This window comes from Uloborus diversus, chromosome 1, assembly GCF_026930045.1.
Source record: "Uloborus diversus isolate 005 chromosome 1, Udiv.v.3.1, whole genome shotgun sequence".
Lineage (NCBI taxonomy): Eukaryota > Metazoa > Arthropoda > Arachnida > Araneae > Uloboridae > Uloborus > Uloborus diversus.
The window spans coordinates 200,219,651-200,235,774 of NC_072731.1; the positions used below are offsets into that span (position 1 = coordinate 200,219,651).

The 16,124-nt window shown below is 33.3% G+C and overlaps 1 protein-coding gene across 2 annotated transcripts in view; it reads left to right on the top strand.

The window, feature by feature from the left end:
• Positions 1-665: 665 nt before the first annotated feature.
• The window catches only part of LOC129224289 (neprilysin-4-like), a 90,884-nt gene continuing 75,425 nt past the window's right edge, over positions 666-16,124 (top strand). For both annotated transcript variants that reach the window (XM_054858722.1, XM_054858730.1), the window contains exon 1: positions 666-782. The gene's annotated coding sequence lies outside the window, so the exon portion shown is untranslated. The remainder of the gene's footprint in view (positions 783-16,124) is intronic.

Consider the following 16,124-nt stretch of genomic DNA (forward strand, 5'->3'; position numbering starts at 1 on the left):
AAACCCTGATATTATTCATTAAAAACTCAAATTTTCTATTTTTTTTCCGAAAAAACCGGTAAAAAACTTTTTTTTCCACCACTTCAAAATTTCCGGAAATTTTACATCTCTAGTAAGGTGTATAAAAAACTTTTTACACACTGGAATTACTTTTCCGTTATCTGTCGAAAATGCTAGATGTCATCTCAGCGAAGCTGAGAGTGTAAAAAAATACAGTTAACATTGAATTCATGAGTGCATTGTGGATTAAACAGATAAAATAAATAATAGTTTTTCGTGTTTTCTCGAAAGTTTTTTAAAGTGGACCTGTTTGCGTTTGTATCGCACCTCCTCATTTTGGGGCTCTCTACTTGTGGTTGAGGATTTTTTTTTCTTCCCAACGAAGAGAAGGGCAATATATTGCAAAAAATGACCCGCTATTTATGGGCTGCCCCGTACAAAAACTACGCACATCGGAAATTTACGCTTCAGACATCCGTACGAAATGCATAAAACTCATTTTTGTGCACTTCTTTCCAGGCTTCATCTCTAATCGGATTTCATTGTCTTCGCTCACTCTATCCGGCTGTCATAGGGCTTCCATTTGTGCCACTCAGTCAGATGTGACGGATTCGAGGGCGAGCGGATGGATGGGCGAACGTTTGTGTGCCCCCTGTCGGTTGTCAGGCGAATCATGGACGAGCGCGTCTCCTTTTCTGTCTCCCACCAGTTGAGCCTCTTCCCTCTCCGATGCCCAGGCATCCAGGTTCTCCAGACTTTTCCGGAATGATTGCTCCACAAAGGTAAGCTCATGTGACTCGCACACCTTGCGCCGGGCGTGCCTCCGACTCGCTCACTCCGCCCTCGTTGAAATTGCGTTTCTAATTGAGGCTTCCGCAACGGATGCTTGCAAGTTTTCGCATTCAGTATTTCTTCTGATCATTTCTCGGATAATTGTCGAATGTGCTGCTGAGGTATTGTTTCAAATTACGGGCTGCGACAGAATTTTATACGGCCCGCGGAAGTTCGGCAGTTGGACTTATTTTCGGCAGTTCGGCTTTTTTTTTTTTTTTCAAATAAGAAATGAAAGCACAGCGAATAAAGTCCTTTAATTTTCTTTTTCAATTTTTGAAATCAAATTCTTCAATCTTTGATTTTCTTCCACATGTAAACATGGGACGTTTTACTAATAAACTTGTAAGATAACTCAGAGTAAAATTCTGAAGTAATGACAGTACCAGTCCTACCTCTTGGCGATGCTTTTAGAGCATTTTATGCTTACGTGGTGACAACTTCTTCGTTTTATCAGGTGTCTATAATTTTATCAATGTCTTCTTCACGTGAAAACATATTTTAAACTATCTTTGGTAAACTCAAACCGTTATATGAGCAATCAAGTAAATTTACGACAGTGTTAATTTTTTTTTATTGAATTCAGAATTCTTTAATTTTGTAACTTAGTTCTAAGGTAAATAATGGGGCACTTGTGAACACAACATCTAGGAGCACATGTGAACACTTCGCATATCCTTTACGTAATATGTAGGGGAAGCCGCTGTACCCACGGACAAAATTTACTTTTCAATTTTTGCTGATCTTTGGGAATCGGTAAATCTTTCTGGCAGAATCTACAACTTGTCATCTAATTTGGCAATATTTGTCAGGTGAAAGGTGTCATCAGTTGAGGTGTCATCTCAAAGCTTTCAACTGCAAAATTTTTTTTCTCAAAAACCATCTTTTTTGTCCGTGAGTACAACACCCTGTTCACCACGCGGACAGAGGCCTTTGTACTCATGGACATATAAAAAAAATAATATAAAACATAATAAGTCTGAGGAACTCAATTATACTCAATACATTTTCATAAGCCATTTCATATTGAAATACTTCAAATATCAGTTGAAAATAACACTAACCAAAATATCCAACAGAAATTAAACTTTGAAAATTAACCGAAGGTTTTTTTTTCCTATTTTACTGTCGTTATTTTTTAACATTCAGTGAACTCTTTAAAAAAAGTTATTGAATGAATAAGTTATCATTCTTACTAAGACAAAAGAGTAAGAGTATGTTAAGAATCTTAAGTTATGAATAATTAATATGTTTTTAAACAAAATATTAAATAGATTCATGATAGTATAACTCTCTAAGTACCTTCATAATAACTTCAATTTATGTGCAAATTGAACCTTTTAACAAAATTAACCCATTACAAAAAACTCAATTTAGAATAAACCAACAAAAACCTAGAAAATTCGACTTTAAATGAAAACAGATGGGATTGACGGTCTGTAGGATCCTACAACAGGTGGGGGTTACTTCAACATTATATCTTCAAGCCCTACTTCAAATTCATCATCATTGTTGAAAGCAAATTTCGGACGTTGATGCAAGGCACCATTTTGAGGTAAAAAATGTGATAGAACCTTAAATGTTCGTTTGATGGCGTTGAAACTTCCTGGGTTACTGGAGAGGGCTGTGACACACATGTTGAACCCCTATTAGGATCTCTTTAGACGATATTCGGAATTTCCCGACCAACGTCCGTGTGTACAACCGTCCGGGGTACATCAGCATCCTCTATATATTAATGCAGGATATTACAAGTGTTAAAAATACGGAAATATTTATAATTATTATTTTTCTATGATCAGCTTTTCAATTTATTATTATTTATAATAATAATTATCAAATATTTATTATTTATTTTTAAGATTTTAATTGATTAACTAATTTTTGTTATTAATTAGCTGATCTAGAATTTAGTGTTATATATAATAATTACAGGAAATAAAAAGGCACAAAATATTTTAATTAAAAAATGAAGTTTAAAATTTTCTTATCATACTTTGTATGAAGCGTAAAAGCAAAATATATTAAGAATTAGTTGCGTTGCCCGCCGTTTCACAATTTAACTCGAAAGTAAAAGTTGTGTCAAATGAGGTGTGTTCAGCAACCAGTGTTAAATAGAAGAAAATAAATAATGGAATGTTACCATATGTCGAAATAATGGCGACAGTTACTGAAAATCCCCGTTACAGTTTGAACCTTAATCGCTAAAAATTTCAATTTAAATGAGAAAACTTCGTTAGTAAAGTTTACACTCCTCTAAAAATCAAAAAACCTGAATGAATAAGGAGAAAAAATAGATAAAAAGATCATAAGAATAAAGGTAACAGTACCATAATTGCGTCAACAGATCCTTTGAATCATGATCAGAATTAGGACAACAGTCCCCCAAAATCCCCAGGTTCCCAATACAATTTCAACATTAGTCCCTAAAAATCCTTTATTGACTGGGGACAATAGTCCTTAAAAATCTCTATCAGAGTAAGGATCACAACCCCTAAAAATACCCATTAGTCCTCCCAAACTCGCCATTAGAAAAAGAAAACATTCCTTAAAATTTCCTATTATGATAAGGGCATTTGTTTTTTAAATTCCGTATTAGAATAAGGGAACAGTTTTCTAATAACGTCAGCAGTCCCATTTAAAATATTTTGATGAAGATCATACTCAGAAAAACTCCTTTGAGAAAGAGAACAAAGTTTCAAAGTAACATCAACATTCTTTCTTTTAATCACCATAAGAAATAGACGAATAAAAAAGCTTCAGAAAATTTCCCCTTTGAATACGTTCTCTAAAAGTCCCCATCAGAGTAACGACGTCAGTTCCTCAAAATCCGTGACAGCATCAATAATCCTATAACAAAGTTAACGGTAAGTTCAGACCCGACGAGAGGCCATGTCAGCCTAGTCGGAAACTAGGGGCCCAGACCTTGGAGTGACCCAGTGACACTGACATAAAAAGAAGAAAGAAGGGGAAGAAAAAGAAAAGAAAGAAGGAAAGAAAAAGGGGAGGGAACTCCGAATAAGAGAAAACGTCAAGATTAAGTAAAATGTACTCTTTTGGTACTTACTGTTGTGACACTAATAATAGAGTTAATTGCTTTCTAGTGCGCAGTTTTGATTTTTTCCTCCCCCTTTTCTTCTTCTTTTTTCCCTTTTCTTTTCTCTCCCTCCCTTTCTTTTTTTTCTCCTCCCCTTTTTCTTCTTTCCCATTAATTCTTTTCTTTTTTTCTTCTACTTTTCTTTTTTTTGGGGGGGGGGGAGGGGCCGGGTGACTTAATTGACAAGGGGCCCGCCTTGGCTCCCTGCGACCCTGGATAAATCTAAAAGTTCCGATTAGAACAAAGTAAATTGTAAAAGTTTTCATTTTTAGTGCTACTGAAATCTTTGGAACAAAAATACTAATAAATCGCTAGAAAATAACCAAAAGAAGACAAATTTATAAAAGCCTCAAAGCAAAAGCAAGAATTGTATTTGTTTACACTCGAGAAAAAATACAAACTTTCATGATGATCGGTTGAGTAGTTAAAGTGAGAAAGAATTACAAAAATAAATAAATAAATAAATAAATAAAAATAACAAAGTGACTTTTGAATTTATAATACGTATTAATAAGGACAATCTTTACATAATAAAATATTCTTTATATTATATGTATTCCTATACGTTTTTTTCTGGTCTCTATCCAGTGATCAGAACTTTAAAACCACTATACTTTACGCTACTTTAAAATTTGAATGAACAAAGATAGGAAACAAGAAGTTCCGCCAAGAACTAAACGAGCCTACTTTCTCTCATACCCATACCTAATTTCTAGTAACTAATCAATATTATCAAAAATAGCTAAAATCACAAATTGTTTCAAACATAGTTTTTTGATATTTTAAGCCGATTTCTACGAATAAAATATGGCCCACTCATCTAAAAAATTTGATGCGTAAAAAAAGAAATAAATAAATAAACGAACAAATAAAATAGCAGCACCTTTTAAACAAAGCAGCTAATACACTTTTTTTCCATTAAAAAAAATCTTTAACCGCTTTCAAATAATAATAATAATAATAATAATAATTAAAATTAAGAAGCACTTTAAACTAAACTAGCACTATATCTAAAAAAATTTAAAAAACACTTTGTTTTTCCCCTGTTGCCAAAAAATTTTTTTAAATGAATTAATGTACTTTCCAAAATAAATAAAAACATTAAAATGTCAAGAAAAAGAAATAATTTTCATTGTCAAAAAAAAAAAAAAAAAAACGTCTGCGCATATCTTAATGTAGAAACATAAATGACTTCGAGTTTACCCGCCGAAAACTGAATACATAAATTAAAACTTTATAGTGAAAATAAAAACAAGTCATATTAACAATAATTATTTCACACTTAAAATCATGTCTGCGGAGTCGGAGTCAATCTCATTTTGGGACAAAAGTGTCAGATTCGGAAGTCGAAGGTATTTAATTCAAAGACTCGGAGTTGGAATTGGTCATTTCCATTAGTGTCTGCATCTGCAACTCTGCCAATGTTTGCGGAGTCGGATTTATTTTGAGATAAAGGAATCGGAGTCGAATATCCAAGAATCGGAGTCAGTCATATTTCACTCTTTGATTTGAACTATTTTTCGTTCAATTTTGAACAGTTCAAAAAATTTAACATTAGCGCCTATGGGGAAATTCAAGGCAATTTCGAACTTAGAGGCGAATTTGCTTCAAGCAAAGTTTGCAGGAAAAAACTTTGGATGAGAAACATGTACAGTGGCTCCCAAAACTGTTCGTACACCTACGACTTTCAATGAAATATGACCCTATCCATTGGTTGGAGTTAATATTTCGGTATAGGTATTTAATTATAAGATCTATGATCAATTTTCAACAAAACTACATGATATTTTTTAAAAAAATATTTAAACTTAATTTTTTTTAAAATCAAAAACCGAAAAGTGCCGGAAATTTTATCTCACAAAAGTCTTCGTACACTGAGTAGGTTTAGTTTTAAATACTAATTTCGCGTTTAGTTAAATTAGTAGTTAACTCAGGAATCGGTGGGTTGTCAATTACGTTAATATGCACAACAGTAGATACTCTGTTTCTAGCGTGGTGTGGATCTATAACGGGCCAAGTAAAGATAAATGTGACTTTTATCACGAGTTACGTGACACGTATTATTGAGAAATGTAAATTAGTTTGGGAAATCACTAACATTTAAATGGTTCTAACTAAATTAGCACATAAATAAATCCTGGAGAGGAACAACGATTAGTTTTTAGTGCAGATCGTATAAAATTTTATGCACATTAAGAGTTTTTTTTTTTTTTTCTAACCGACTTCAAAAAGACGGTCTCAATTCATCAGAATCTTTTTATGTATGTCCCCCGATAACTCGAACACGCGTAGACCAATCTGGAAAATTCTTTTTTGTTTTTGTTTGAAAAGATATGCTTCCTACGTGATCCCATGGTCATCAGGTCAATATTTGAAGATGGGATTCTTGAAAAATCAAGTCGAAAAATCTAGCGATTTCTGTTGTTTTTTGGTGATTCGTGAATTTGCTTTCGGAAAGCATACTTTGATTAAGTCGAACTGATGATGAAGACAATTTTCTTTGTAAATAATTGCGCATTTGAAACAGCCTTTCTTCGCAGCCTTTGGAAGTCTCTGAGACGCTGTGCTCTATTTCTTTCTCTATTTTGCTCATCTCTGCTGTTTTCAGACTCCTGTGTTCGACGCTTTCTCACTCAAGATGTACGCAAGGAAGGTCTCTTCGTCACATACCACATATTCTACCCTACGTACTTATTTCATATTTATCCCACTCAGTGGCGCACACAAGGGAGGGGTCCAGGGGGTCCGGACCCCTCCCATAGCACTTGCATTTTTCTTATTTCAACTGATTATGATTCTATGTACTTTATACATAAAATATTTCCAAACAAAGAAAACAAGAATTTCAGTTCTAATTATAGGGAAAAAAAATCCTCTTGTTAAAAGATTTTTTAGAAAATGTGTACATTTCTTGTAACGAATTGCACAAGCGAGAGATCTTTCTCGACTTTGGAGAAGGCTTAAATAGTACTATGTATAATGAACGTTTAATGTGTTTTTGTACTGCTGAATTCAAGCAATGTCACCATCACACACTGAGAAAGTCATAAATAAAATCGAAAAATGAACTAGAAAACTAAATTTTGCTCTACGATGTTTTGTAAACCTATAGAGGCAGACTATGGGTGACTGTAAATGAAAACAGAGTAATAATAATGTTTTTAGTTTTGTAATTACAGGTTTAAATGAGATTTTTCTTGTTCTTCAGACTTGATGCTTCTTATACTTGAATTTGGGCATCTGTTTACATTTATGAACAACTAGAGTACCCGACAGACGTTGTTCTGTTCAAACTTTGTAAATTGAAAAGTTAAAAAATTTCAATAAATCATCAAGTGTTTGAACCGTTTTGTTGAAAAAAATAAGTAAAAAGAAAATGTTTCAAGCTGTTTGGTGTCAGAATACGTATATTTATTACAACTTGATTAATCTAACGCCCATTGAGCAGTTGTTTTATTAACTACAGTAAAATTGACCACCCGTGAAAACCAAGAAACAGTATTGCGTACTCTTTAGCTTCACAAACAGCGACAGTTGAAAAAATTGCCAAATGCCTTAGCTATTAAACTGATTCCACAAAAAAAGTTTGGCTAGATTCCTGCTGATCGATTAAATACCCAGTCAACACAAATAAATTTTTAAAAAAGGCATTAATTGCCTCAAAGTTGCATTAAAATGGAAAATAATCAGCCAAATCCATGCATTTAACACAGTAAAAAAAGTTTTTTAAAGATTCTTTGATTGGCGATATTTTGTTTACATGGTGAAACAAGAGAAACATTATGACGTAGTAAATATACTTCGTATATAAGTATACTTCGGCTTCAAAAACAGCGACGTTGAAAAAAACTGCCAAATGCATCAGCTACGGAAATCTTTCTGCAAAAATTTTGGCGATCTGCTGATTGATTAGATAATGAGTAAGTGTTCAATCAGCATAAATAAATAATAAAAACCATTAATTACATTAAAGTTCCGTTTAAATGGAAAATGATCAGCCAAATCATGTATTATTTGCCAATGTTGTGCAAAAATCTTACTTCAAGATTTGACTTGAGAAAAGCATTGAACAGTCACGAAAAGCAAAGATAGTCAACAATACAACAATTGTCGCCGCTATTGACAGGGAGTTGAGATGATACACTAAATACTGTATTGAGTTGAGGAAAGCATTCGAACATGGAACTAAAAAGCTCATAACTCGTTTTTTATTCTACTTAGAAATTTCGAACAGGTGCCATCTTTAGCAGAAAAATCAGAGCTTTCGATGGATATATAATGTAAATATGTGTAAGTATTTTTTCATCCCCATATTCGAGAATTTATACGAAAATTGTGTTTTATTGCCCCCTTCAGGGGGTTTAACGGACCTATAACGGGACGAAAACTACCCTATGTGTTATTCTGATGCATAAGCTATATTATTGTAAAGTTTCATCAAAATCCGCTCAGTAGTTTTTGCGTGAAAGAGTAACAAACATCCATACATCCATACAGACAAACTTTCGCATATATAATAGTAGTAAGATGATAAAAGTAAATACATTGCATAAATTCGTTTGCTCTCTGGTAATTTAAGTATCTGTTATTAATATATTTTTTATTAATTAGTGCTAATGATTTATTCAATAATTTATTTTTTACTGTTTTTATTCTCAAGAATCAATAAAATCAAGTCAATATGTTTGAAGGCATATTGGGGTATGATATGGAAATGGGACTTTTAACTATGGACCTTCCCCTTGCAAAATTCCTGTGTGCGCCACTGACCCCACTTTAAAGCAAAAAATAAATTATTTTTGAAAAACAAAAGAGGAACTAAAAAGTAAAGAATAATTGGTCATACTTACATGCGATTTTCCCATCAAAACATATAAATCGAAGTTATTTTACAATCCAGTACAAAAATCAACTAAACTAAACACCCAATTATGAAATAAACACTGATTTTAATTACTATGCGATGAATTACTTTAATACCTAACTAATTATATACGATCTCTTAACTTTTAATAATCTTTTGTAGTCGGGTCCTCCTATAAACTACTAATTAACGTAATTGACAACCCACCGAATCCTGAGTTAACTACTAATTTAACTAAACGCGAAATTAGTATTTAAAACTAAACCTACTCAGTTACGGTAGGTTGTACTTCATAGGAAGCTACGACTTTAAAAGATTATCAAAACTGTTACATTAACCGAAAAACTTACTCTGGTTCCTGTAAAGAGTTTTTTTTTTTTTTTTTGACAGAAAAACGAATTTTTAGACCGTAGGTCTATTTTTCGTCATTAGCCTGCATGACAAGCTTTAAAATAAGCGGTAAATCAAGGAAATTGATCAGAAATCGAGGAAGTTCTTGCGTCGCCACAGAAAACAGGCTACAGAAATAATATATAAAGATTATTTTGATGTTAAATTTTAAGGTATTTTTTCCCATTATTTAAGCCTAATTGTTGGACACGCGTCACTTGACATAACTTTTGTTTTCGAGATAGAGCGTGCATAACCGACCGATGCAGCTAGTTTTCCTTTCAAAATAAAGACTGAACCGAAGAAAATAAATTCCGCTCGCAACATTACAATAGTGAAAGAAAAATGGCATGGAAATTGGTGCAAGGTGCACGCGCTGGCGAGTGTTGAGAGCGTTAAATAGCAAAGTTATGATTTTTACTCAGTCTTCTGCTGTTGCACCGTGAGGACTTTTAGGTTTGCTGTGAAATGGATTTCTATATAAGGTGGTGCTAGCTCAGCACACTGTTTCAGCTCACTAGGAAACTCGCCTTCAAACAAAAATCTCAGTTCATAACACTACTTCACCTGTAAACACCCTAATAGCACAGTAACTACAGTGAAACCTTATGTGAAAATCCCGGAATATTCCCATAAGAGGCGTGGAGGTCTCAAATCGTCACTGTAAAGTCATCAACAGGTTGCAGCAACTTACGAATGTCAGTTCACGGAGGCGTCACAAAGTGACGTTGCAGCGAAGTCTTTGTAGTACCACAAGGTGACTGATCACAAATTAATTGTTGCAGAGAAGTCGCAGCGTGATTTCTGTGAGACGTCACAATTCCGTAACTTCGTAACTGCGACCATTGCGACTTTTTGCATACAATTATGAATACTAATGTTTCTTAATAAAATGCACAGACTTTATGATATTGGAATATTTGTAATTTTCCCTTATATTTTCTGTTTAAGCTCTCAAAATTGCTTTGCAACAAATACAAAACACTGTCAAGAATTTAGGAGTTCAGAGCTAAAGTGGATTAGGGGGGGGGGGCATAACTTGATCCACTTTAGCTCTGAAAGCCTCATCTAACACAAAGCACTTTCAGATCTTATTCATATTAAGCATACAGAGCTAAAGTATACCAAGTTGTTCTTGAACTTGATCCATTTTAACTCTGAACGCCTCAATTATGCAAAGTACAGTAATACCATATGTATACATTAGGATGGGCCGAAAAAATCGAAATTCTGCAAAGCACTTATCCTTAGTGCGGAAAAAAAGTTGTGACTCTAATTACTGTGCAAAATTTCTTGACTCCGAGTTAATCTCTTCTGCTCTGGCAAGAGACTTGAGTTTTTGAGATTTTTAGAAAAGTATCAAATAAAGAGAAATTCTACAAAATATTTTTAAATTCCGCCGAATTTTAAGCTTTAGTGCGGTAATGTTTTAACTTCCTAACACAAACTACTGCGTAAAATTTTAAGCCTGTGAGTTAATTTTTTTCTGCTCTGGCAAGAGGCTCGAATTTTGAGCATTTCATCTAAATTTCCTTAAATACGAGTGACACATTACAAAGTAACTACATACCTAATACGCTGCAATACTTCGAATTTTTAATCACATCAACGGCATAAGACCACCCTTAAACCAGGTGTTCCCTTTCAGTGTTAGGGTGAAGAGGGACAATGGCCCCCCTTACTTTAAAAAAAAAAACTAACGTTTTTACATATAAGTGGACATGATTTTGTGGTTTTCCGATAAAATTTCATCGAGTTCACGCCCTTTATCCCCGTGGAAAAATTTGAAATAAGGGCTCTGCCTTTTATTTTGTAGACTCTTAACACAAATTATTATGCACATTTTCCGATCTCTGGGTTAATTTCCTTTGCTCTGGCAAAAGGTCTAAATTTCAATGGAAAAAGAAAACATTTTTTTAAAATCGCGTGGCTGTTGAGGTGGGTAGAGATTAAAAATTTACAAGGTCTTTAATGATAATCTAACAGCATGTAAGAACAAGTTCGATTAAAAATCAATGTTGTTATACGGTTACAAAAACTCTCTGGGAAAAATGCAAAAATTAGAACTGCATTTAGGATATAGAGTTCTATTCATTGAGGAAAAATTATAAAATTACTTATAAAACTTGTTAGTAATCCACTATAATATTAAAATCTGTTCGCGTCCGTCTGTCTGTCTGTCTGTCTGAAGATCGATCTTCTCGAGAACCACTGCGAATCAGAAGTCAAACGAGATACCGATCAATTCGAAATTTTCCAAAGAAAACAATAGGACCAATCTCATAATTGTACGACTTTAATTAGCGGAGATATTAATTAAAACGTTAATTAACATAACGCTATTCAGGAATTTTTATTTCTTTCCTGTTGCCATTTTGCATATGGGTGAGCAAATAAAATTCTAATAATTATGTCAAAAGAGATTTTTTTGGCTGCTGTCCAAATCTTAAAACAACGTTTTCATCTAGAATTTCATTTTTAATTAGTTTAAAATTGGTTGCTCTATTCGGACATTTATCGTCTGCCCTTTCTTATTTTTTCACATTCAACGTTCTTAACTTTTTTCAGCATATGAAAAATAATTCTTTAGTAATGTTTATTGATTGAAGTGTAAGTTTATCATTCACCGGCCTCATATTTGGGTACATTTAGGATGTGCGACTAATTATGTTTATTTTGTTGGAATTTTTTCCGTCACATGGGTGAGTTTTCGAATTGTAATAAATCTCTTTTTCCTTCCTGTTTCGATTTTTGCAATACAGTTTCTATCGTTAAAAGAACACGTTAAATTAAGATTGTTTGGATTTCTTTAAGTGAAACAGAGTTGAACAAAAAAGATTGTTTTTAAGGATTTTAACTAAAGCTTAATTGGAATCTGAGAGCTTGATATTAAATTAATGCTTATTGGTATTTAATAAGTCTTGGTGCTTTAGTTTCACGTAATCAACAAAAAAGTATGTGTCATTTTATGTAAAAAGCTGATTGTAATTGTACATAAATATTTCAGATATATTCTATCAGATTTAATTCAGTTTAAAGTGAGCACATATTATAGTTGAGAATGCATAGATTTTCATCTTTTGTGCTAATTGAAAATACTCATAACTTGTATTACTGATAAATATGATTAACGTTAAAGAGGTTTTTGCCAAAAATATGCTCTACTGGTGTTTTGCAAACCTTGCATTACGCGTAATTATTTACTAATTAGCGCTTTAGAAACTGATGTCAGAATAATACAAAAACATCAATTGAACAACTCTTTCATTTTTTAAGTAGCCCGTGCAACGCCGGGCACGCAGGCTAGTGAGTTATTAAAATTACAAAATATATTTTTTGGAGCAATTGATGGAATCAATTACATAAATACCTTTTTGGCAAGTATCTTGATGCACGAAGGAATTCCCGCGCATGCTTAGCTCCGTCTCTAATGTAATGGTTGGTTTTTATTCTAAACTAGGATGGAGTACACACATTAATAAATTTGACCAAAATTTGAAACTTAGTTGGTGGTTTCATAGTAGAAGTGTGCAATCTCAATATTCTATTAGCTGTTTTCAGACAGAGAGACATATTTAGCGTACCCAGATCGCGGTTAGGAAGATAAGAAGAGCATACGCCTTATTTTATGGCATGTCATGTTAGTAAAATATTGTTGGTCTTTACTCGATATCGTCGGGTCAACTTGCATTCTAATGGCTTAAAACAACTACGGGACGCTTTTCAGAGTCGCACAGCCTTTTACTAATTTTACTGGAGTAATATTTGGAGCCTGGCGTTGAACCATCAACAAACTGGAAGAGATGCCGCAACGAGAGTTCGTTTAGATGTAAAAGGAAAACAGCCCACTGAAGGGGTCTACGAAGTTTTTGCTCCAATTGGCGAATGATTCCAGATTTTAATCTAGTGACTTGAAAATGTTTTGAAATATGCATCAGATACAACAGTCAACTTTTAACAAATATTTAAACCACGTCACTTTCTTTTCATTTTCCCCGTATAAACAAAGAAATAGAGCCTATATCAGTTCAAAACGTTATTTCGATATTTTCAGGGGGGGGGGAGAGGGCTTGAATTCAATGAAATTTTATTCAAAACTACAAAATTATGCCCACTTATGTGTAAAAACGTTAGTTTTTTTTTTTTTTAAGTAAGGGGTGCCTTTGACCCCCTTCACCCTAACCCTGAAAAGAAACACCTGGTTCAAGGGGTGATCTTATGCCGTTGATGCGATTAAAAATTCGATGTACTGCAGCGTATTAGGTATGTAGCTACTTTGTAATGTGTCACTCCTATTTAAGGAATTTTATATGAAATTCTCAAAACTCAGACCTCTTGCCAGAGCAGAAAAAATAAACTCACATGCTTGAAATTTTCTCAGTAATTTGTATTATTAAGTCAAAAAATTACCGCACTAAGGCTTAAAGTTCAGTGGAATTTAAAATATTTTGTAAATTTTCTCTTTATTTGATGTTTTTCTAAAAATCTCAAAAACTCAAGTCTCCTGCCAGAGCAGAAGACATTAACTCAGAGTCACGATTTTGCATAGCAATTAGTGTTAGGGAGTCACAAATTTTTTCACACTGAGGCTACGTGCTCTGCAGAATTTCAATTTTTTCGGCCCATTCTAGTGCTGTAGCTGGAAAAATTTAATAACTTAATTTTTTGACATGCTGAAATAGAATTTCTGCGGTTTTTGGAATGGAAAACATATCAAATCATTCGGCAACTGAGGCCGATCTTATAAAATGAACTATAATTGCTTAATGCATCTAAACATAAATCAAGTTTTTCGATTCATTTTTCATAGGCATATTCTCTTACTTTTAGATAAATCTGGTTAGCTTTCCTTCAAAAAATATTACTGATCTAATGAAATATATCGAATGTAATTGAGTATGTCATGCAGAGAAATCACCTGCAACTTTTTAAAATGAACGAAGTCGTTCAAATGAACGAGTAAAATGAACGGATCAAAAGAATGAACGATCCTCTGATGAACGGATCATAAAAAAGAAGGACACCGCCAACCACTAGAACGATCCTCTGATGAACGGATCATAAAAAAGAACGACATTGCCCACCTCTAATGCTTTGTAAGCAGCTGCAAATGCACCGAAAACATTTACTCAAATTTTGTCGCACTGTAGATATTTTGAAAGGAAAATCATTCATAATGCCAATTTCTTCTAATATCGCGAAAGCTGCCTCTTCAAACGAAGGACATTTGAATTTACTTCTACTTTTGGGGTTCCATCTTTCCTCGTCTTCAAGAGGATTTCCAAGTGATGCATCAGCGACGAGGCAAGGCGATTGGCCCGGGGTCATTCTCATTTAAAACATCCGCTGTTATTTTGCCGGCTGTTTGCGCTATCGTTTTTAAACGCGCGCGCCATAAATATTTTCATAAATTTATAATAATACTAAAAAGAAGCCAGCATGAAAGTTTTACTTTGCACAGACGTAAACCTCGCAATGGAGATTTGAATTATACTACATTTTCGGAAGCCGCAGTGAGTTTTTACCTCATCTATTTACCTTTCATTCTTTTATTATGTGTGTGTGTGTTCTTTTAAACCCAATTAATAAAATCATTCTAAAAAGAGAAATTTTGTGACCTCATCCTCATTTAATGAACTTTTTTTTTATGAGTTACCTTTCAAATGATACCTTCTACTTATTGTTAGTATAACTCCAAATTCAAACGAGATTAAATATCAACCGAAACCATTTTCTAGTATTTCCTTTATTGTGATTTTATAAAATTATTAAAAGTATCGTTTTACTTTTACGAGTTAAAAACTTTACAATGCAACCTCAGTGCTTTTTTCCAGTTTAATATTTTTCATGATATTATATGTTTTTAGACATGAATTTATTATAATAGTTACTGACATTAAAATAAACAATGATAATAATAGAAGGTACCTTCGTTTTCTTCACTATGAATGGATCTGATGCTACTCTTTCCTTACCCCTGTTTTTTTTTCTTTTTTTTAATCTCATACTCTCTCCCTCACTCCCCTCAAAAAAAGTCCTGTTAATACGTTATTCTTTCAAAATTTACCTGTGCGAAATAACTGCAATTGCGATACAGAGAAGTAAATTCCAATTATTTGGAAGGTACAGAAAAACATCTAGTACACGAAAACTTCCAAAACACCAGCAGAAAACTGGGAGTTCGAAATTTGTGAAAACTTGTGATCACAAAAAGAAGCAAAAAGATTAACCGTTAAAATGAATATAATTAAGGCTTAATTTCCATCAAAATAAGTGGGAAAGCCTTATGTTTTTCATAGCCTACATAAAATTTTCACAAAACACACACACACACATAAAATTCAAAGCAAATATGCAGGACCTGAACTCCCTTGAACTCCAAGGATATTAAGCCCTGCATATAATGAAACACTCAGGTTTGCAAAAATGAATCCCGAAATTTGCAAAGATTGAAAAATAATTAAAAATTAAAATAGCAGCAGAAGAAGAATCTGTACTATTAATTATGTTGGGATGCGTGGAAAGCTTCCCAAGATTCGAGACTGGAAGTAGATGATTATTTCTGCTGCATTCAAATTTGACTCTCTATAAATGGAAAATAAGAAACTGAAATTAAAAGCTTGCTCAGCTGGTTTCTAAGTAGGATAAAAAAAAATTGATATAACGTTTGAGGAGTATTAAAAAGTGGATATACATTTCAAATACAGTCATCCAGGTTGAACCCATCTAGCAGGGTTATGAAATAATCTTGGACAATTAAATACTAGTATTTTGGGAGTATGTCAAGTGTTTTTTTTTTTTTTTTTTGCAAATAAATGCAATAAAACTTAAAATATGTGTAATGAATGAAACTTGAAACAAAGAAAATATGGCGCAAAGTTGCCCTGAATAACTTAAATGGAAACAAAAAGATCAATATGGGTTCGAAAAGTTTTGTGAAAA